This window comes from Dendrobates tinctorius, unplaced genomic scaffold, assembly GCF_039654945.1.
Source record: "Dendrobates tinctorius isolate UK_male_01 unplaced genomic scaffold, ASM3965494v1 ptg000035l, whole genome shotgun sequence".
In the NCBI taxonomy this organism is placed as follows: domain Eukaryota; kingdom Metazoa; phylum Chordata; class Amphibia; order Anura; family Dendrobatidae; genus Dendrobates; species Dendrobates tinctorius.
Window position 1 is genome coordinate 50,282,523 of NW_027361703.1, and position 22,531 is coordinate 50,305,053.

A 22,531-nucleotide genomic window follows, 5' to 3' on the forward strand; every position below is an offset into this window, starting at 1 on the left:
ACAACTAAGAATAATGTAGAATGTATTGTGGGAGGTGGAGGAGACATTAAAGCCATAGAGGTTTAGCCCAATCAAATGGAATAGCAGGAATTAAACTTTTTTTTTTAAAGATGTTAGGAGTTACAAAGATATTGACTATGTTAGCCTCATTTATATTTTGCCAGACATGTATGTCTTCTTCTTCTACTTCCTTTTTTTACATTCTTCTTCTTCTTCTTCTACTTCCTTTTTTTACATTCTTCTTCTTCTTCTTCTACTTCCTTTTTTTACATTCTTCTTCTTATTCCTTTTTTTACATTCTTCTTCTTCTTCTTCTACTTCCTTTTTTTACATTCTTCTTCTTCTTCTTCTTCTTCTTCTTCTTCTTCTTCTTCTTCTTCTTCTTCCTTTTCTTACATTCTTCATATTCTTCTTATTCAACAATTATTATTCTACATATTCAGCTTCTTCATCTTCTTCCTATTCTTCTTCATCATATTCTTGTTTGTGTCAGGCATTCCTGTAGTTGTTATCTAGAAAAGTTAGAAGTTTACACCTTCCGTTCTGCCTGTCACAAAAGATTTACAACAGGATTTGTCCGTGTTCAGTTTGGCCTGCAGAAGCAGGCCTTTTCCAGGGGCACCACGAGGAGGAACGGACTCACCCCCATACACTGCTTAGTCTTCTTCTGCTTATAAATAAGATAATATCATTTGCTCAGAGTATTAGTCTTATGCTTAATGTTCTTCTGCTTTGTTTTTTTTATGCTTCTTTGTCTTCTCTCTCTTGTTGTTCTGCATCTTGGTGGTTGTCTTCCTGTTCTTTGTCCTCTTGAACCAGCTGACGGTACTGGCACCCGGAGGGGCAGCAGAAGGAACAAGAGCCAATGGCACTACCGAGGACCAGCTGACGGTGCTGGAACCCGGTTACTAAGCAGGAGGTACCTGTGCTACAAAGCACTACCAAGGACCAGCAGACGTTGCCGGAACTCGGATACCGAGATGGAGGCACCTAGGCCAAACGCTCTGACGAGAACCAGCTGACGGTGCTGGAACCCGGAGGGGTAGCATAAGCTGCAAGAGCAAATGGAAATAGCGAGGACCAGCTGACAGTGCTGGCACCCGGAGGGGCAGCAGAAGGAATAAGAGCCAATGGCACAACCGAGGACCAGCTGACGGTGCTGGAACCCGGTTACTAAGCAGGAGGTACCTGTGCTACAAAGCACTACCAAGGACCAGCAGACGTTGCCGGAACTCGGATACCGAGATGGAGGCACCTAGGCCAAAGGCTCTGACGAGAACCAGCTGACGGTGCTGGAACCCGGAGGGGTAGCATAAGCTGCAAGAGCAAATGGAAATAGCGAGGACCAGCTGACAGTGCTGGCACCCGGAGGGGCAGCAGAAGGAATAAGAGCCAATGGCACAACCGAGGACCAGCTGACGGTGCTGGAACCCGGTTACTAAGCAGGAGGTACCTGTGCTACAAAGCACTACCAAGGACCAGCAGACGTTGCTGGAACTCGGATACCGAGATGGAGGCACCTAGGCCAAAGGCTCTGATGAGAACCAGCTGACGGTGCTGGAACCCGGAGGGGTATCAGAAGTTACCCCTGAAAAGCAAAGTTGGCATGCCGCAAGCTGGCCGCAGTTACCGAATCACACAGTCCTACAGGGGGTGCTTGTCCTACTGGCACTATGGAACAAACCTTTCTTACCAGAACCCGCAGTCCACATAGGAAGCACCTAAACTGCTGGCACCCTAGCCTCGGCTAACCCAACCGCAACACGACATGGCAACTTGGGGTGGCAAACTGACATTGACACTTCCCGGAAACAGCAGGCAGGGCTGGAACCAAGCTGGGCAGGAGGGAGTACCCGTGCCAAAGTCAGTTATGAGCAGCAACTGGCGATGTTGGAGCCCAGGACAAGCACTTAGCAGGCTGAGGCCTGATGTGCTGTCAATTGGGAGGCAGCAGGACAGATTGCCATCAAAACAGCAGGGGAACAGCTGACGTTACTGAACCCCACAAACACAGGAGCTAGTGTTTTACTCTGTGAAGACGGCACTTCCGAGCAACAACTGGCTGTGTTGAAGCCCAGGGACAAGCACGGAGCAGGCTTAGGCTGCATTGAAGAAATTTTAAGATCGGTTGTAGACTACTAATTTGAACCAAGCTCCACTTAGGCCTGTGGATTCACTGATTTTCGTATTTCCCCTGTCCTCCAACCCCGCCAGTTACAGCTCCGAAGTGGCGTCTGCACAATCCACACTTGTTCCTGTGTTACAGGTGTTCAGTCCGGTCAGTTAATCCCCTGATGTGTGTCCGGCAATGTCGCCTGCTCTGTCCACATTCCGATAATGGGAATGTGGACAGAGCAGGCGACATTGCCGGACACACATCAGGGGATTAACTGATCGGACTGAACACCTGTAACACAGGAACAAGTGTGGATTGTGCAGACGCCACTTCGGAGCTGTAACTGGCAGGGTTGGAGGACAGGGGAAATACGAGAGACAGTGGAGCCACAGGCCTAATTGGAGCACGGTTAAAAATCAGTAGTGGTACGACTGTGTAGGCAGCAGGAGACTTTGCCATCCACACAGCAGGGGATCAGCTGACATTACTGAACCCCACTGAGACACGGGAGCAAGTATCTCTTTCCGTGTGGACGGCACTTCCGAACTACAACTGGCTGTGTTGAAGCCCAGGAAATAGGAGGGTGTAGGCAGAGGCCTACTGTATTTTGAATGAGTTTACAGCAGGAGAGACTGCCATCCACAAAGCAGGGGATCAGCTGACGTTACTGAACCCCACTGAGACACGGGAGCAAGTATCTCTTTCCGTGTGGACGGCACTTCCGAACTACAACTGGCTGTGTTGAAGCCCAGGAAATAGGAGGGTGTAGGCAGAGGCCTACTGTATTTTGAATGAGTTTACAGCAGGAGAGACTGCCATCCACACAGCAGGGGATCAGCTGACGTTACTGAACCCCACTGAGACACGGGAGCAAGTATCTCTTTCCGTGTGGACGGCACTTCCGAACTACAACTGGCTGTGTTGAAGCCCAGGAAATAGGAGGGTGTAGGCAGAGGCCTACTGAATTTTGAATGAGGTGACAGCAGGAGAGACTGCCATCCACACAGCAGGGGATCAGCTGACGTTACTGAACCCCACTGAGACACGGGAGCAAGTGTCTCTTTCCGTGTGGATGGCACTTCCGAACTACAACTGGCTGTGTTGAAGCCCAGGAAATAGGAGGGTGTAGGCAGAGGCCTACTGTATTTTGAATGAGTTTACAGCAGGAGAGACTGCCATCCACACAGCAGGGGATCAGCTGACGTTACTGAACCCCACTGAGACACGGGAGCAAGTATCTCTTTCCGTGTGGACGGCACTTCCGAACTACAACTGGCTGTGTTGAAGCCCAGGAAATAGGAGGGTGTAGGCAGAGGCCTACTGAATTTTGAATGAGGTGACAGCAGGAGAGACTGCCATCCACACAGCAGGGGATCAGCTGACGTTACTGAACCCCACTGAGACACGGGAGCAAGTATCTCTTTCCGTGTGGACGGCACTTCCGAACTACAACTGGCTGTGTTGAAGCCCAGGAAATAGGAGGGTGTAGGCAGAGGCCTACTGTATTTTGAATGAGTTTACAGCAGGAGAGACTGCCATCCACACAGCAGGGGATCAGCTGACGTTACTGAACCCCACTGAGACATGGGAGCAAGTGTCTCTTTCCGTGTGGACGGCACTTCCGAACTACAACTGGCTGTGTTGAAGCCCAGGAAATAGGAGGGTGTAGGCAGAGGCCTACTGTATTTTGAATGAGTTTACAGCAGGAGAGACTGCCATCCACACAGCAGGGGATCAGCTGACGTTACTGAACCCCACTGAGACACGGGAGCAAGTATCTCTTTCCGTGTGGACGGCACTTCCGAACTACAACTGGCTGTGTTGAAGCCCAGGAAATAGGAGGGTGTAGGCAGAGGCCTACTGAATTTTGAATGAGGTGACAGCAGGAGAGACTGCCATCCACACAGCAGGGGATCAGCTGACGTTACTGAACCCCACTGAGACACGGGAGCAAGTATCTCTTTCCGTGTGGACGGCACTTCCGAACTACAACTGGCTGTGTTGAAGCCCAGGAAATAGGAGGGTGTAGGCAGAGGCCTACTGTATTTTGAATGAGTTTACAGCAGGAGAGACTGCCATCCACACAGCAGGGGATCAGCTGACGTTACTGAACCCCACTGAGACACGGAAGCAAGTGTCTCTTTCCGTGTGGACGGCACTTCCGAACTACAACTGGCTGTGTTGAAGCCCAGGAAATAGGAGGGTGTAGGCAGAGGCCTACTGTATTTTGAATGAGTTTACAGCAGGAGAGACTGCCATCCACACAGCAGGGGATCAGCTGACGTTACTGAACCCCACTGAGACACGGGAGCAAGTATCTCTTTCCGTGTGGACGGCACTTCCGAACTACAACTGGCTGTGTTGAAGCCCAGGAAATAGGAGGGTGTAGGCAGAGGCCTACTGAATTTTGAATGAGGTGACAGCAGGAGAGACTGCCATCCACACAGCAGGGGATCAGCTGACGTTACTGAACCCCACTGAGACACGGGAGCAAGTATCTCTTTCCGTGTGGACGGCACTTCCGAACTACAACTGGCTGTGTTGAAGCCCAGGAAATAGGAGGGTGTAGGCAGAGGCCTACTGAATTTTGAATGAGGTGACAGCAGGAGAGACTGCCATCCACACAGCAGGGGATCAGCTGACGTTACTGAACCCCACTGAGACACGGGAGCAAGTATCTCTTTCCGTGTGGACGGCACTTCCGAACTACAACTGGCTGTGTTGAAGCCCAGGAAATAGGAGGGTGTAGGCAGAGGCCTACTGTATTTTGAATGAGTTTACAGCAGGAGAGACTGCCATCCACACAGCAGGGGATCAGCTGACGTTACTGAACCCCACTGAGACACGGGAGCAAGTATCTCTTTCCGTGTGGACGGCACTTCCGAACTACAACTGGCTGTGTTGAAGCCCAGGAAATAGGAGGGTGTAGGCAGAGGCCTACTGTCTTTGTAATGCGGAGACAGCAGGAGAGACTGCCATCTCCACAGCAGGGGAACAGCTGGCAGTGCTGAACCCCACTAACACTTGAACGAATGTGTTTGGCTCTGTGGAGACGACACTTCTGAACACCAACTGACGCTGTTGGAGCCCAGGATTAGGCGAGGAGCAGGCTGGGGCCTACTGGATTTTGGCAGGTGAAGGCAGCAGGAGACTTGCCATCTCCACAGCAGGGGAACAGCTGGCAGTGCTGAACCCCACTAACACTTGAACGAATGTGTTTGGTTCTGTGGAGACGACACTTCTGAACACCAACTGACGCTGTTGGAGCCCAGGATTAGGCGAGGAGCAGGCTGGGGCCTACTGGATTTTGGCAGGTGAATGCAGCAGGAGACTTGCCATCTCCACAGCAGGGGAACAGCTGGCAGTGCTGAACCCCACTAACACTTGAACGAACGTGTTTGGCTCTGTGGAGACGACACTTCTGAACACCAACTGACGCTGTTGGAGCCCAGGATTAGGCGAGGAGCAGGCTGGGGCCTACTGGATTTTGGCAGGTGAAGGCAGCAGGAGACTTGCCATCTCCACAGCAGGGGAACAGCTGGCAGTGCTGAACCCCACTAACACTTGAACGAATGTGTTTGGCTCTGTGGAGACGACACTTCTGAACACCAACTGACGCTGTTGGAGCCCAGGATTAGGCGAGGAGCAGGCTGGGGCCTACTGGATTTTGGCAGGTGAAGGCAGCAGGAGACTTGCCATCTCCACAGCAGGGGAACAGCTGGCAGTGCTGAACCCCACTAACACTTGAACGAATGTGTTTGGCTCTGTGGAGACGACACTTCTGAACACCAACTGACGCTGTTGGAGCCCAGGATTAGGCGAGGAGCAGGCTGGGGCCTACTGGATTTTGGCAGGTGAAGGCAGCAGGAGACTTGCCATCTCCACAGCAGGGGAACAGCTGGCAGTGCTGAACCCCACTAACACTTGAACGAATGTGTTTGGCTCTGTGGAGACGACACTTCTGAACACCAACTGACGCTGTTGGAGCCCAGGATTAGGCGAGGAGCAGGCTGGGGCCTACTGGATTTTGGCAGGTGAAGGCAGCAGGAGACTTGCCATCTCCACAGCAGGGGAACAGCTGGCAGTGCTGAACCCCACTAACACTTGAACGAATGTGTTTGGCTCTGTGGAGACGACACTTCTGAACACCAACTGACGCTGTTGGAGCCCAGGATTAGGCGAGGAGCAGGCTGGGGCCTACTGGATTTTGGCAGGTGAAGGCAGCAGGAGACTTGCCATCTCCACAGCAGGGGAACAGCTGGCAGTGCTGAACCCCACTAACACTTGAACGAATGTGTTTGGTTCTGTGGAGACGACACTTCTGAACACCAACTGACGCTGTTGGAGCCCAGGATTAGGCGAGGAGCAGGCTGGGGCCTACTGGATTTTGGCAGGTGAATGCAGCAGGAGACTTGCCATCTCCACAGCAGGGGAACAGCTGGCAGTGCTGAACCCCACTAACACTTGAACGAATGTGTTTGGCTCTGTGGAGACGACACTTCTGAACACCAACTGACGCTGTTGGAGCCCAGGATTAGGCGAGGAGCAGGCTGGGGCCTACTGGATTTGGGCAGGTGAAGGCAGCAGGAGACTTGCCATCTCCACAGCAGGGGAACAGCTGGCAGTGCTGAACCCCACTAACACTTGAACGAATGTGTTTGGCTCTGTGGAGACGACACTTCTGAACACCAACTGACGCTGTTGGTGCCCAGGATTACGCATGCCGCATGCAGAGGCCAATGGGCAGCGGTTTTTATGGAGGTTGTGGACTACTACTGATTCTAACCATGCTCCACTTAGGCCTCTGGCTCCACTGTCTCTACTATTTACCCTGGCCTCCAACCCCGCCAGCTACATCTCTGAAGTGGCGTCAGCACAATCTACACTTGTTCCTGTGTTACTGGTGCTCAGTCCCATCAGTTGATCCCCTGATGTTTGTCCGGCAAGTTCGCCAGCTCTGTCCTCATTCCCACTACTGGTTATGGGAATGTGGACAGAGCAGGAGACCTTGCCGGACACACATCAGGGGATAAACTGATGGGACTGAGCCACAGGAACACAGGAACAAGTGTAGATTGTGCTGACGCCACTTCAGAGATGTAGATGGCGGGGTTGGAGGTCAGGGGAAATAGTAGAGACAGTGGAGCCAGAGACCTAAGTTGGGCACGGTTAAAAATCAGTAGTGGTTTGAATGTTGATGGAGCTGGTGACTCTGCCGTCCACACAGCAGGGGATCAGCTGGCATTACTGAACCCCAGTAACACAGGAGCTAGTGTGTTTCTCTGTGCAGACGACACATCTGAGCGACAACTGGCTGTGTTGAAGCACAGGGATTATAGTTCAGGTGGTAGAAAAATGAACACACCAGCAGACCTGGATACAGTTGCCAACCACTAATTTAGTCTGTAAGAGGAATGGCAAAGTCTTTGGAGATCCAGGCCTTGTTCATTTTCAGAAAAGTCAGCCGGTCAACATTATCGGAAGATAGTCGCGTGCGACGGTCTGTTAGTACACCACCTGCGGCACTAAAGACACGTTCCGATAATACACTGGCAGCAGGGCAAGCCAGCACCTCCAATGCATACTGGCTAAGCTCTGGCCATGTATCCAGCTTAGAGACCCAAAACTTGAAGGGGGAAGAGCCATCTGGGAGTACAGCGACAGGGCAAGACATGTAGTCTGACACCATCTGACGGAAGCGTTGCCTCCTGCTGACTCGAGGCGTCGCTGATGGTGTAGACAATTGTGGTGGACACACAAAACTTTGCCACATTTGGGCCATAGTGGTCTTGCCTTGTGCTGCGGCACTGCCTCTGCTCCCTCTTTGTGCAGAGTTTCCTCCACTGCCTCGACGCACAGAGCTGCTTTGTAAAGCACTTGCAACAATGCTGTCGGGTGGAATGGAAAACATTATGGACTGCACCAGTGACTCTTCGTACTCCCGCATTTTACGCTCCCGGTTCAACGTTGGTATGAGCCTTTGTACGCTGTCCCGGTAGCGAGGATCTAGGAGGGTGTACACCCAATAATCAGCCGAGACGAGAATGTGGGCGATGCGGCGGTCGTTTCTCAGGCACTGCAGCATGAAATCAACCATGTGCTGCAGACTCCCAACTGCCAAAGAACCGCTGTCCCCTGTTTGAGGCGTGACCTCAACCTGCTCTGCATCACCCCACCCTCGCTGTACATACTGAGTAGAGGTTTGTGTACCTCCCTCCTCTGGAGAGATGTCTTCCTCCTCCATCGACTCCTCCTCATCCTCCTCACAAAGTGTCCCCTGCCTAGGCCTTTGTGAGGAAACACGTAGCGCAGACTGTCCAGAAGCAGATGGCATTTGGGACTCCTCATCCTCCACCTCTTCTGAAACCTCATCCCTTAGTGCTTGCAGTGTTTGTTGAAGCAGGCAGATAAGGGGGACAGTCATGCTGACTAGTGCATCATCTGCACTCGCCATCCGCGTGGATTCATCGAAGGCACGCAAAACGAGGCAGATGTCCTTCATAGAGGCCCACTCAATGGTGCTGAAGTGTGAACGGCGCACAGTGCGACTTGTTTGCGCCTGATGCAGCTGGTACTCCATGACTGCTGCCTGCTGCTCACACAACCGCTCCAACATATGTAACGTTGAATTCCACCGGGTGGGTAGGTCACATATGATGCGATGTTCTGGAAGGCCAAATCGTCGCTGCAGAGCAGCGAGGCGCGATCTTGCCGTGCTGGAACGTCGCAAGTGAGCGCACTCTATGCGGACCTTGTGCAACAGTGCATCAAGATCCGGATAGTCCCTCAGAAAGCTCTGCAAGACCAAGTTAAGAACATGTGCCAGACATGGGATGTGTGTGAGGTTGCCTAGGCCAAGAGCTGCCACCAGATTTCGGCCATTGTCACACACTACCAAGCCCGGCTGGAGATTCGCTGGCCCAAACCACACATCGCTCTCCAGCTTGATAGCATTCCAGAGCTCCTGCGCTGTGTGGCTTCGATTCCCCAAAGAAATTAATTTGAGTACAGCCTGTTGACGTTTGGCCACGGCTGTGCTCATATCGGTCGTAACAGGCTCCTGCTCTGCTGTTTCTGAGGAACTTGAGTAGGAGGAGGAGTCTATGTGTACAGACTGGAGTCCTGCAATCCGTGGCGTTGGAAGAACACGTACAGCGCCACTCTCCAGATCCGTACCCGGCTCCACAACATTGACCCAGTGGGCAGTGAGGGAAAGGTATCGTCCCTGTCCATGGTTACTGGTCCACGCATCGGTGGTCAGGTGGACCTTGCTACTAACGGCGTTTAGTAGCGCATGTTTTATTTTGCCCTCAACATGTTTCTGCAGGGCAGGGACGGCTCGCCTGCTGAAATAAAAGCGGCTGGGCACGTTGTATTGGGGGACTGCCAATGCCATTAAGTCCCGGAAGGTGTCAGTGTCCACCAGCCTGAATGACAGCATTTCAACTGCCAGAAGTTTGGCAATGCCAGCATTCAGAGACTGTGCTCGGGGATGGTTTGCCGAGTAAGGGCGCCTTTTATCCCATGCCTGTGCTACCGATGGCTGTGATGGATGGGAACGTGCTGTTATGGGTGGAATCTGACAGGGTCTCCGGACAACAGTGGCAGAGGTTCTTCCTTGGCGATCCTGTGAGGAAGCCGAACCAGCAGTGTGTGAGCTGGAGGAAGAGGGCCCAACACGAACTGAAGAGGTGGTAGGTGGTGCTGTACGTTGGCCTACGTCTTGAGGGTGTCTATGCAACTCCAACTCGTGCTTGGTGCGCACATGTTTCCACATATTTGTGGTATTGAGGTTGCTGACATTTCTCCCTCTTTTGACTCTCTGATGACACAGCTTGCATTTGACAAAGCAAATGTCATCTGCAACTGTGTCAAAAAAGGACCACGCACTGCAACTCTTGTGAGCGCCCGGTTTGCCTTTGGAAGGAGGAATGCTCCTAACGGGTGCCGAAGTGGAGGGTACAGGCAACCAAGTCTTCCCCCTCCCTCTGCCTCCTGTTTTGGCCGGTAGGGGAATCTCTTCCTCCGAGCTGCTCCCACCACCTTCCTGTTGCTCACGCCATGATGGGTCAAGGACCTCATCATCTTCCCTCCCCTCTTCAAACAGCTGCTTCTCCGGGGTTGTCTCGCCAGCACCGTACGCACCAGAAAGTGGCAACTGAGTCTCGTCATCATCTGATGCGTACTGAGGTGTGCTGACCATAGGCACTGGCCCACTCGCCTCTTCAGATTCAGAGGGACAAAGAAGTTGCGCATCACTGCATACTCCCTCTTCTTCACATTCAGGAATGCTGCTTGGCTGGCCCCCTCTTTCCAAGCCAACAGATTCCGAGAACAGAAGTAGAGATTGTGATGGCTCCTGTCCATGTCTCTCTGACTGCCTGGGCACTTTGGCAGGTGGTGAAGAGACAGATGGTTGCTCTTCGGTGCTCTGACCCTGAGAGGATGCGGAAGTAATTGAAGTCGATGCGTTAGCTGCCATCCATCCGACAACGGCTTCAATTTGTTCCTCCCGCAGCAGTGGGGTACGTTGAGGTCCTACAAAGCTGCGCATAAAGGACTGTTGCCTGCTAAAACTGGGGGATGCTGATCCACTGGTGCCCGCAGCAGGCCCAGAATCCCCACGTCCTCTACCTGTAGAATCCCCACGTCCTCTCCCTGCAGAATCCCCACGTCCTCTCCCTGCTGAAACTCCACGCCCACGCCCACGCCCCCGCGCCTTACTCCCTGCCTTCTTCATCTTGCAAGACTGCTTAAGATAGGCAAAAAAGGACAAAGGGGGGCCTTAGTGTGCTTATTCCTGAACAGCTGGTTACAGGTACAAGAAACACTAATTTTATGAAGTGTGTGTGTGGACTAGACTTTAATAGGAGCTGATGTGGCCTACACAAGTTCAAAATGTAGTGTTTGGTGAACTTTTTATGTGGTTTCTTTGTTTGAAACAAACTCAAAGTATGAGAACAAAGAATTGAAACTGATAGTATCACCAACTTTTTGGAGCTATTACAATGCAGGCAGGTAACCTACAATGCAAAAGATGAGGCTCCAAAAAAATTGGGTAATACTAATCTGGCTGCGCCGGCAGGGCACAAGCCAGAAAAAAAGGCTCCTCTATCTACTCCTATATAGTGTTTGCAACCAACCAATGTTGATGGATACGGATGGATGCACACTAATAGGAGAAGAAAAAATGAGCTGCACTCAGAGACAAATATGTGTGAGGCAGTGACGCACGTTGAGCGTCCTACAACCAGACGTAGCTGCAGGACACTCTACTCAGCGTGAGCTGCACTCACACACAGTCAGAGACCTCTCAGACAGCCGTCAACAGTGCAGCTAAGTGGGCACTGGCACTGACAGGCTGCAGAAAGGCTCCGCTGTGTACTCCTATATAGTGTTTGCAACCACCGTAGATGGAGACGGATGGATGCACACTAATAGAAGAAAAAATGAGCTGCACTCAAATAAAAATATGTGTGAGGCAGTGACGCACGCTGAGCGTCCTACAGCCAGACGTAGCTGCAGGACACACTACTCAGCATGAGCTGCACTCACACACAGTCAGAGACCTCTCAGACAGCCGTGAACAGTGCAGCAAAGTGGACACTAGCACTGAAAGGCTGCAGAAAGGCTCCGCTGTCTACTACTAGTGTTTGCAACCAACGTATATGGATACGGATGGAAGCACACTAGATTGAAATTATTTAAAAAATGCAGCTCAAAAAATAAAAGATGTATGAGGCAGCAGTGATCACACTGGGTGGCCTACAGCCTGACGTGGCTGCAGGACCCACTCCACAGCGTGAGCTGCACTCACACAGCCCTTGCAGACAGCTGTGAAAACAGCGCTGCTAGGGAAAAGCAAGCTACAGTGGTGGTTTATGTAGCCTGGATAAAGCACAATATTGTTTTTAGAATCGCTATTTCTAACTGTCCCTCACAGTCTTCTACAGCAGCCTGTCCCTAACTGAATTCACAGCAGAGTGACCAGAAATGGCGGCTGCGGTGGCTTTTATAGTGCATCATGACATCATTTCGGCAGCCAATCACAGCCATGCCAATAGTTAACATGCCTACATGCCTAACAGGATGTGCCCACACTTCGGAGGATTCCCATTGGCTTAATCAAAGCAAGCAGGCTCATAGCATGATGGGAACTTCCTATTCCGATTCCGATCCCGGAATCCGATATGAAAAAAGTATCGGAATTAAGTATCGGAATTCCGATACCGCTGATATCGGCCGATACCCGATACTTGCGGTATCGGAATGCTCAACACTAATCCAGACAGAAAGTTTTAAACGTTTTCGGTCCAGCATAGGACCTTCATCAGAAAAATCTCTTTTACTGAAATATACATACAAAAGAAGAACAAAAACAAGGTGTTAATTGCTGTCCGCATCATCACAGAAATACATACTAACAAAAGACATGACAAAAATATATGTTCCAACTTTGTCAAACCTTCAAAGGAGAGAGAGACGGCTAGTGGAGGTACTATCCAAGGGTGCTTTTGCTAAGTCAGGCGATGGTAACTCCAAAAGTGCTGTGCTCGTCGTTAAGGAAGAGGGAGCCTATAAGTGAGTATTGTTGAGCATAAAAGGAACTACAAAGGCTAATTACTTGTGATAGTATGGTGCGCCCTTGTGCTTCAAAGGATACAGGTATAGCGATATCTCATACATGTGCATTCTAGTGCTTCCAAGATGGCTAGGAATAGAAGTCACACCAGTACCTGAGATAAATAAATTATTTCAATGGTAGCCAAAAGAAGGACAAAATAGAGAGTCTAAAAGCAAAATGGAGGGCGCACCATACTATCATGAGTAATTAGCCTGGACCGAAAACGTTTAAATCTTTATGTCTGGATGCACAAAATAAAAGTGTCTGAATATTTCACACATTAAGTGCTAAGATTTTTGTCATTTTGATTGATGGGTTGGATACTCGACTTGAGCACCAACAACCACGCTATTCCTGAGTGCCGTGCTCTCTTCATAGGCTTAAAAAATATCGGTATCTTAGATGTTTAATGTGTTTTTTGTAATGGTGTTAAAATACATTGTAGTAAGTATGGTATAATACAAGCACTAGCACAATGATAATGCACTTGTGATGAGGTTTGATGCTTCACGTCAGGATTCTCCAGTTTGCAGTTTTCTTGGGAGAGCATCCATATGATGCCGATGATCAAATTGATTGTTAAAGGTTATTCTCCAAATATACTGCAGGTTTCCTGTAAAATCTGTTATTTGAACTGCTATAGATGGATATTTTGAGGTTTATTTCCTACTCATTGTTTGTTCCCAGTAGTTGCTGTAATGTACTTGTTACACAGGAGAATTCATTGCATTAGATATTTAAAAGTTAGTTGGAGACAACACTATAATTGTATGCATAAAACATTATAAACCTTTTAGTTTATCAGATGCATCAATTATGAATTGCAAACATTATGTATTTTACAGTAATATGTGCGATATCTGAAAAAAAGCTTTTTACAAGTAGAAATATCAATAGGTTTTGATGCACAGGACCCGAAAATTGTTGCAATAAGTGTTGCATCCCAAAATAAATAAAATATTGTTAAAAAAAGTTACTTGTCCTAGAAAAAATAACAAGCGCTTCAGCTAAAGTCAATAATAAGGGGGATGAAAATACGGAAAGTATCAGAAAATGCCAAGTAGGCAAAGTAAACTAATCTGTAACAAAACACCTATAATCAGAGACATAATCATTTTAAAAAAAGTTTTTATTAGATGACATAAAGCAGTATACTTAGGGATGTCAATGGTTTTCAGAATTAGAGTTCAAGAGCTTAGTAGTTTAGCATAGGAGGCACAATATACAAACTTCTAGAACATTAGTCTTTAACACCACACAAGTGAAAAAAACTAAACATTACAAACTATATCATCAGACTGATTGTTAACCCAAGGAATCTTCTAATTGGTTTGGTCTCCTAAATATTATATTTACAAGCTAGTAAGATTCAGAAAATTCTGTATTTTTTTGATGAGATGAAATAAATGTTCCGAACCTCATTGAAAACAATAACAATGTATATCATCCTCCCGCTGTGATGGCATTCTGACAAATGTCAGTGATACTGTTCATAGTGGATGACATTGTGGAATCACATGACCACTGCAGCCAAATCAATGGTTGCTGATCAACTACAGCTGGTCAACATTCCTATTAGAGCAGTAGTCAGTTCTAACAAAATATCAAAGGCTGCTGACTGGCTGCAGTGGTCATGTGACACAATTTCATGTCACACCTTAGAAACCACAAAGTGAGTATACATTGTTGTTATTTTTTATTGGGTCCTGAATTGATTAACCATGGGTTGTTCAGTAGTGGACAATTCTACAAAGGAAAACTAAAATGAATGGGCTAGATCTTGATGTCAAATATATTTTACATTTTTCATTTACAGCGTCAATAGTCACCTTTAATCATAAGAAATTCCTTTAGTTGAAATTTCAGTGTTGAAACTCTTTCATGGATCATTAACAATTTGCTAATATTGTTTTAGTTTGCAAATTAATGCTGCTTAGTGACTAGGAAAAGGTTCCATAGCTGTCATCAATCAGACAAAAATTCTTCATGCATGTGAAAGAAACCCTAATTTTTAAGACTCAAGTGTCAATTGTCAATTATTGTGACAAAATAAAGTACAAATATTTCAAATAGAAGTCAAACTACAGCAAAAATGACTTTTACTGCTATTTACATTGGTAACGGATTTTTCAGCAAACTGTACTATTATTAGTTATAGAAGTAATACTAGTAGAAGTAGCATGATCTGCTGAATATTTGTTTAGAACTGTTGCTCAATGATTGTTTGAAACTGAAGATTTTCTTCTAGCAAAATATTTCAGAATTTCAGATATGTATCAGTATAATACTATATGTTTTAAAGTGTACTATGGTGTTTAATCAGAATCTTCCACCATTGTAAGGAATGGGCCACTTTATTTTGTTGAATCAAACTTATTCTTATCCCCTTCAAGACCCGAGCTTTTTATGTTTTGCTTTTTTGGTTTTCACTTCCCTTCTTTCCATAGCAATATCTTTTTTATTTTTCTGTCAATATGGCCATTTGAGGGCTTATCTTTTGTGGGACAAGTTGTACTTTTGAACAACATCATTGGTTTTAGCATGTCGTGTACTTGAAAACGGGAAACAAATTCCGAGTGCGGTGAAATTTTTAAAAAAATTGCAATCCCACATTTGTTTTTTGTTTAGCTTTTTTGCTAGGTTCACTAAATGCTAAAACTGACCTGCCATTATGATTCTCAAGGTCATTACGAGTTCATAGACACCAAACATGTCTAGGTTCTTTTTTATTTAAGTGGTGAAAAAAAATTCCAAAATTTCCTATAAAAAATTGCACAACTTTCTGAGACCCGTAGCGTCTACATTTTTCGTGATCTTGGGTTGGGAGAGGGCTAATTTTTTCGTGCCTAGCTGACGTTTTTAATGATGCCACATTTGTGCAGATATGTTCTTTTAATCGCTCGTTATTGTATTTTAATGCAATGTCACTGTGACATAAAAACGTAATTCTGGCATTTCAATTTATTTTCTCGCTACACCATTTAGAGATCAGGTTAATCTTTTTTTATTGATAGATCGGGCGATTCTGAACGAGGCGATACCAAATATGTGTATGTTTGAATTTTTTTTATTGTTTTATTTTGAATGGTGCGAAAGGGGGGTGATTTCAACTATTACATATTTTTTTTCCAGAGCTCCCTTCCCCCAGTACTTTCGTCGCCCCTTCTCCTAGACCCCCTTCTTCAACCTCCAGCCGTTCCTCGTCTCTCCACACCCCCAAACTATCCCAATCTTCCCCCAAACATCATTCCTAATAAAATCTTTCTTTTTTGTAAAAATAAATGTGCAATTCTGCTTTCAAAATATTTGGATTGGTTACTGTGTCAATCGCTGACTACACACACTGCGCCGTACACACACTGCGCCGTACACTTAGCGTTTTTGCCACCAGATATCTCCATTACTGAGACATGTTTCTTGTGTCAGTCTTGGAGATTCTTGTGTCAGTCTTGGAGATATGTGTTGTCAAAACAACCAATCTATATGACTTGTCTTTTCCACAGCAGTCTCTACATTCTTGGAGTATTGCACAGACTGGATCCAGCAGGGTTCCCCAACTCCAGTCCTCAAGGGCCACCAACAGATCATGTTGTATGGAATTCCTTTTTTCTTTTTGCTCTTGTGAAGCAGTTATCAACGGAGATATGGATTTCCTTACAACATGATCTGTTGGTGGCCCTTGAGGACTGGAGTTGGGGAACCCTGCTGGATCCAGTCTGTGCAATATTACAAGAATGTAGAGACTGCTGTGGAAAAGACAAGTCATGAATTGAGCAGGGTTCCCCAACTCCAGTGTTGAAGGCCAACAAACAAATCATGTTTTAAGTAATTCCATTACTCTGGTGATAACCGCATCACTTGAGGAAAAAAAATTAAATCCTTAAAACATGATCTGTTGGTGGACATTTAGGACTAGATTTTGGAAACCCTGGCATAGAGGATGGTGTTGAGTGCAAGGCATATCTATTGTTACCTTGCCTATTTTGTACCATCATCATTTAACTATTAGAGATAAGGCAAGGAACTGTGGATATACCTTGTAATTAACCACATACTCTATTCAGTGTGTGTTGAATAAACTGATTAATGATGGTGAAAATTAATGTTATGTATACTTCACACATACCCTGACCTTGTATCATCATCACTATCACACCTGGGCAGGTGAATACACATGAGTTTGAACTTGCAGCATTGTTTAACTCTCCATATATTTGAAGAACAGTGTAGAGATGCTGCAGTTTAATGTGTATTGTCCTGCCCATTTGTGATAAATTTGTGAAGTATTCGTCACTTCAGCATGACACCAGGCCTGGGTATTTTACCAGTGTGCTTTCAAAATCCATGCCACAGTGCTGATCCTACAAATAATATTTATAGTTACATGTTTTGAAGTATGCCAGTGAAGCAAAAAATCACTATTTGGAAAATCACCCCATGTAACACAAATATTAGTTGTATTATCTCCACGGTCACTGTTAAGTGAACACTGTAGAGATTATAAAGGTAATACAACTTGTGTGTGTATGTATAGTTACCTACTCAGGAGTATTAGTGAATTCATGATGCACAAAACACAGCATCATAAATTCACTGATAGACCTGGCTACTTGCTAATAGTATTGGGAGTGTAAAAACACAGAATGCACTCAGTACAGGTATCAAAACAGTGTTTTTTATTACCATACCAACAAGACAATTTTTTACACCATTTGCTCTTGCCATTCCACCTGTCCTACATCTGAGTTGAAGTAGGCCGCAAATTGGTCCCTCAGTTGGCCAACTTCAATGGATGACCTGAGAGGGTGCTGAGTAAATTCAGGCAATGGGTTAGGAGCACCATCATCACGATCTAAGTTTGGGTGCTCTCTAGCAATTACAAAATTATGTAGAACCACACACGCCTTCACACCTCATCCACTGTTTCCAGTTTCAGATTAATGGCTGTGCCAAGAATGCGCCATCTAGATACAAGTATACCAAATGCACACTCTACTGTTCTTCTGGCCCTGGTCAGCCTGTAATTAAAAATTCTTTTGTTGTGGTCCAAGTCCCGGCTGGAGTAGGGCTTAAGCAGGTTTTGGCACATCTGGAATGCTTCATCACCAACCATTACAAAGGGCTGTGGCGGACCTTCGGTGCTGGGAAGAGGACGTGGCATGGGAAAATTGATGCGGTTGCCATACAACCTCCTGCCCATGTCCGAGTTCTTAAAAGCCTGGGAGTCATTCCCATGGCCAAATGCCCCAATGTCCACAGCAATAAACATACAGTCTGCATCCGCAATGGGCATGAGTACAGTAGAAAAGTACTTTTTATAGTTGTAGCACTCAGAGCCTGTTCTTTTGGGCTTGATAATCCGGATGTGTTTCCCATCCACCGCTCCCAAACAGTTAGGGAAATTGCAGACAGTCCAGAATCTTTCGGCGATTTCCAACCACTTTTCTGTGGTGGGCAGGGGCATGAATTCTGGACAAAGAATGTTCCACAAAGCCCGACAGGTGTCCGCTACAATTCCAGACAACGTGGAGATTCCAATACGGTACTGGAAGTGCAGTGAACAGGGGGTCTCTCCAGTAGCCAGGAATCTGTGACACAAAGAAAAAGAAATAATATTTGTGTATAGGGATTTTTGTACACACCTAAAATTAAAAAAAAAAATATATATATATATCTGCAGCCTTTTATTCAATACATGCCATAAAAAAATTACCGCAGCCTTTTGTTAACTACATGGCAGAACTCTAATTCAGCCAGATTTGGAAGAGTACATGTCACAACAAAGAAAATTAGGCAGGCATTGATTTTGCAAAACTACATACCATAATGTGACCAGGAGCCGTTCCTCAGGAGTAATCGCACGCCGGAGCTGCGTGTCCTGTCTCCGGATGATTTCTTGGACCTGACCAAGCAAATAGTTAAAGGTTTCTTGGGACATCCGGGTATAATCCGTAAATTTCTATGGGTTTGCCTGTAGCTCACTGTAGAGGGTGTGGTACGCTCCACGGCTCTCCCGGAGTTCAATAATGGGATGTATCCACAAATGCCGCCGCTGCCGTCTTCGCTGCCTCTCTCTCCCTCTGTTCATGGCAAGCAACAGCATAAGCCTGAGCCATCTTCATGTCCAGATCCAAGTCAAAGTAAAAACTCTTCCAGCGCAGATCCATGTTTATCAAGGCAAATGCAAGCAAATGTGAAGAATTCAGCTGTAAACAGAGACATGCCCACTGCTGTCCCATTGGTGGCATGTGTTGCAAGAATTTTTCAAGGATTTTTCCTCCTGTGAAGCGACACCATTGCGCTAAAAAAATGCAAACACATGAAAAACGCTGTTAAACGCATAAAAACGCTGCGATTTTTTGTCGTAATGCGTGCAAAAATGCTACAAAAAATGCAGCGTTTACAAGCGTTTGCATGCGCTTTTGACATGCGTTTCATGTGCGCTCGATACGCTGCGCAAAAAGGCGCAAGTGTGAAACTAGCCTTACTCAGTTTAAAAAAAATCTTAATTTTTCTTGTGTGTTATTTTGTCAGTCTATGATGCCTCAGAACGGTATCACATGTACTGCATGAGTCAGGTACAGACTGGGACAGAAATTCAGCCCTGGCATTTGAAATCACACAGGTCCATGCTGTCCTTGTCCCCAAGTACCAAATGGGATATATTACTAATATTACCCTGGAAGGAGGAAAGGAAGATTTACTTCAAGACCAATATTTCTAATGATACCCATGGCCTGCTGTCGGAGGCAGCAACTTTGTGCGCCGTCACAACTCTTAACAGTCTGGGTGTCTTTAGACATGGATTCTGTTAACAATGTTGCAGACAAAGCAGCCCACAACCAGGCAGGCCCTTCTGGCATTTGCCAGAATTGCCAGATGGCCAGTCTGGCCCTGGCATGAGTTAATATTTGTATTAGTGAATTAAACAAACCAAGTAATACTCTTGATGTCAAATTATTGGAGTTAATTTAAATACAATTGTAATGCTGACGAGAACTATGTCAGAGAGTGGACCCTCTGGATCGCGGATCCGGAGCCCCTGGGCCGAGCACGCCAGGTGAAGACCGACCCCTATACAGGGACCGTTTGGGGCAGGACCACAGAGGACGGAGGAGCGATAGCCGGAACCAAGAGGGACGGCTCCACGAACAAAAGGCCTGGGAAGGCAACGGACAGATATACTAGCAGGGACAGGTGGCTCAGGGAAGGACACAATACGGAATGGCAAGAGGAAGGATCAGGGCGAACTGGAGACAGGGAACGGCCACAAGGAATGGAAGGAAAGGAGAGCCTGGACAGACTGGGGAGAGCGAGAGGGAACGACACAGAGGAAGGCAGGAAGATAAGGCAGAGATTGGACTAACTACAGGAGAACTGTAGGGGCCAGATTGCTACACAATCATCAGGCGTCCTCCTAACAGTGAGGACGCCTGAAATATACCAACCCCCGGAAGTGCGTGCCCCAGGCCCGCCCCTCAGTGCCGCCCACAGCTGGAGAGAGAGGACGGGAGGGGGCGTGCGCGCGACAGAGAGCGGGAGCCAGGAGCCGCCGTGAGGGAGCGTGGACGACGGGCGCGAGCCCGGACGGGAGCGCGCAGGTAGGGAAACGCTGCGGTGCGCGCTGCAACAGAAGGGACATCGGCGGGCATAGCCGCCGATGTCACAGTACCCCTCTCCTTACGTCCTCCCTTACTGAGATTGGCAAAAAACTTTTTCAGAATCCGGGGAGCATTGACATTCTCCCGGGGCTCCCAGGACCGTTCCTCGGGACCAAAACCCACCTAATCAATAAGAAAAAGGGTCTTACCCCGGACTCTTTTCATAGCCAAGATGTCCTTGACCTCGAAGACGTTGTCCGAGATAACAGGTGAAGGAGGGACGAAGGAAACTGGTTGGAACCGATTCAGGACTACGGGTTTCAAGAGCGAGACATGGAAAGCATTGGGAACCCGGAGCGAAGCAGGCAACCTCAGTTTGTAAGCCACTTCATTAATGCGTCCAATCACTTCAAACGGCCCAATGTACCAAGGGCTCAGCTTATAAGAGGGAACTCTCAGACGGATATGTCGAGTAGAAAGCCAGACTTTGTCACCTGGATGGTACGGAGGCACGTCCTTCCGTCTTTTGTCTGCATGCTTCTTGATTCGGTTGTTGGCACCCTTGAGCGCGTCCCTGGTCTCTCTCCAAATCTGCGAGAATTCTTTAGCACGAGAATCGGCTGCGGGTACTCCTGTAGACGTGGAGAAAGGTAACGGAATACCTGGGTTTTGACCGGTTACCACAAAAAAAGGTGACTTGGTGGTAGATTCGCTGGGATGATTGTTGTGCGAGAATTCAGCCCAAGGTAAGAGTGCGACCCAATTGTCCTGATGGGCGTTGGCGAAATGACGTAGGTAGGTGGTTAACACCTGATTAATTCGCTCCACTTGCCCGTTGGTCTGAGGATGGTATGCGGAGGAGAAGTCGAGAGATGTACCCATAAGCCGGCAGAGAGCCCTCCAGAAGCGGGAGGTGAACTGGACCCCCCGATCCGACAGAATCCGCTGAGGAAGACCATGCAGCCTGAAGACCTGGTGGATGAAGATCTCTGCCAACTTCGGGGCGGATGGTAGTCCCGGTAAGGGAATGAAGTGGGCCATTTTGGAAAAACGATCTGCCACGACTAAGATGGTGGTACATCCGGCTGAGCGGGGTAAATCAATTACAAAATCCATGGCGATCTGCTGCCAGGGGACCTCAGGAACTGGCAATGGGTGAAGAAAACCGGCGGGCAAAGTCCTAGCCACCTTGTTCTGGGCACAGATTGTGCACGAGGCAACATAGTCCATCACATCCTGGCGAAGCGTGGGCCACCAGTAATACCGAGACAGCAGCAAGAGAGTCTTTTTAGTCCCAACGTGTCCTGCAATTTTGGAGGAATGCCCCCAGCCCAACACCTCAGTACGTCTGTTTTGAGGGACGAAAGTCTTACCGGGCGGAGGAATAGCAAAATTCACAGGGGCCACGGTGATCATCTTAGTAGGCTCGATAATATGGGATGGGACTTTATCCCTCTCCGATGACTGTAATGACCTGGAAAGGGCATCGACCTTGATGTTCCTATTACCAGGTCGAAAGTGAAGTTGGAAGTCAAAGCGGGAGAAATACAGGGCCCACCTGGCTTGCCGGGCATTGAGTCTTTGGGCAGACTGCAGGTAAGCCAGGTTCTTGTGGTCAGTGAGGATGGTAAAGGGATGTACAGCCCCCTCGAGTAAATACCGCCATTCAGCCAAGGCCATCTTAATGGCCAGTAATTCTCGGTCTCCAATGGAGTAGTTGCACTCCGCAGGTGAGAAGACTTTAGAAAAGAAGCCGCAAGGAACCAACCGTCCGGATGAAGCCTGCTGGGACAGGACCGCTCCAGCTCCAGTGGAGGAGGCATCCACTTCCAGGACGAAGGGCCTGCTGGTCACAGGCCGATGCAAAATGGGTGCTGACGCAAAGGAACGTTTCAGGGCTTGGAAAGCGTTTTCAGCTTCAGGGGACCAGCTGTTGGGCTTCATTCCCTTGCGGGTCAAGGCCGTGATGGGTTTGGTAACCGTAGAAAAATGAGGCACAAACTGACGGTAATAATTTGCGAACCCAAGAAACCGCTGGATGGCCTTAACCCCCACTGGACGGGGCCACTTGAGTACCGCACTGAGTTTTTCGGGATCCATCTTTAGGCCGGAATCGGTGACGACATATCCCAAGAAGGGCAGTGACGACTGCTCAAAAAGGCATTTCTCAATCTTGGCGTAGAGTTGGTT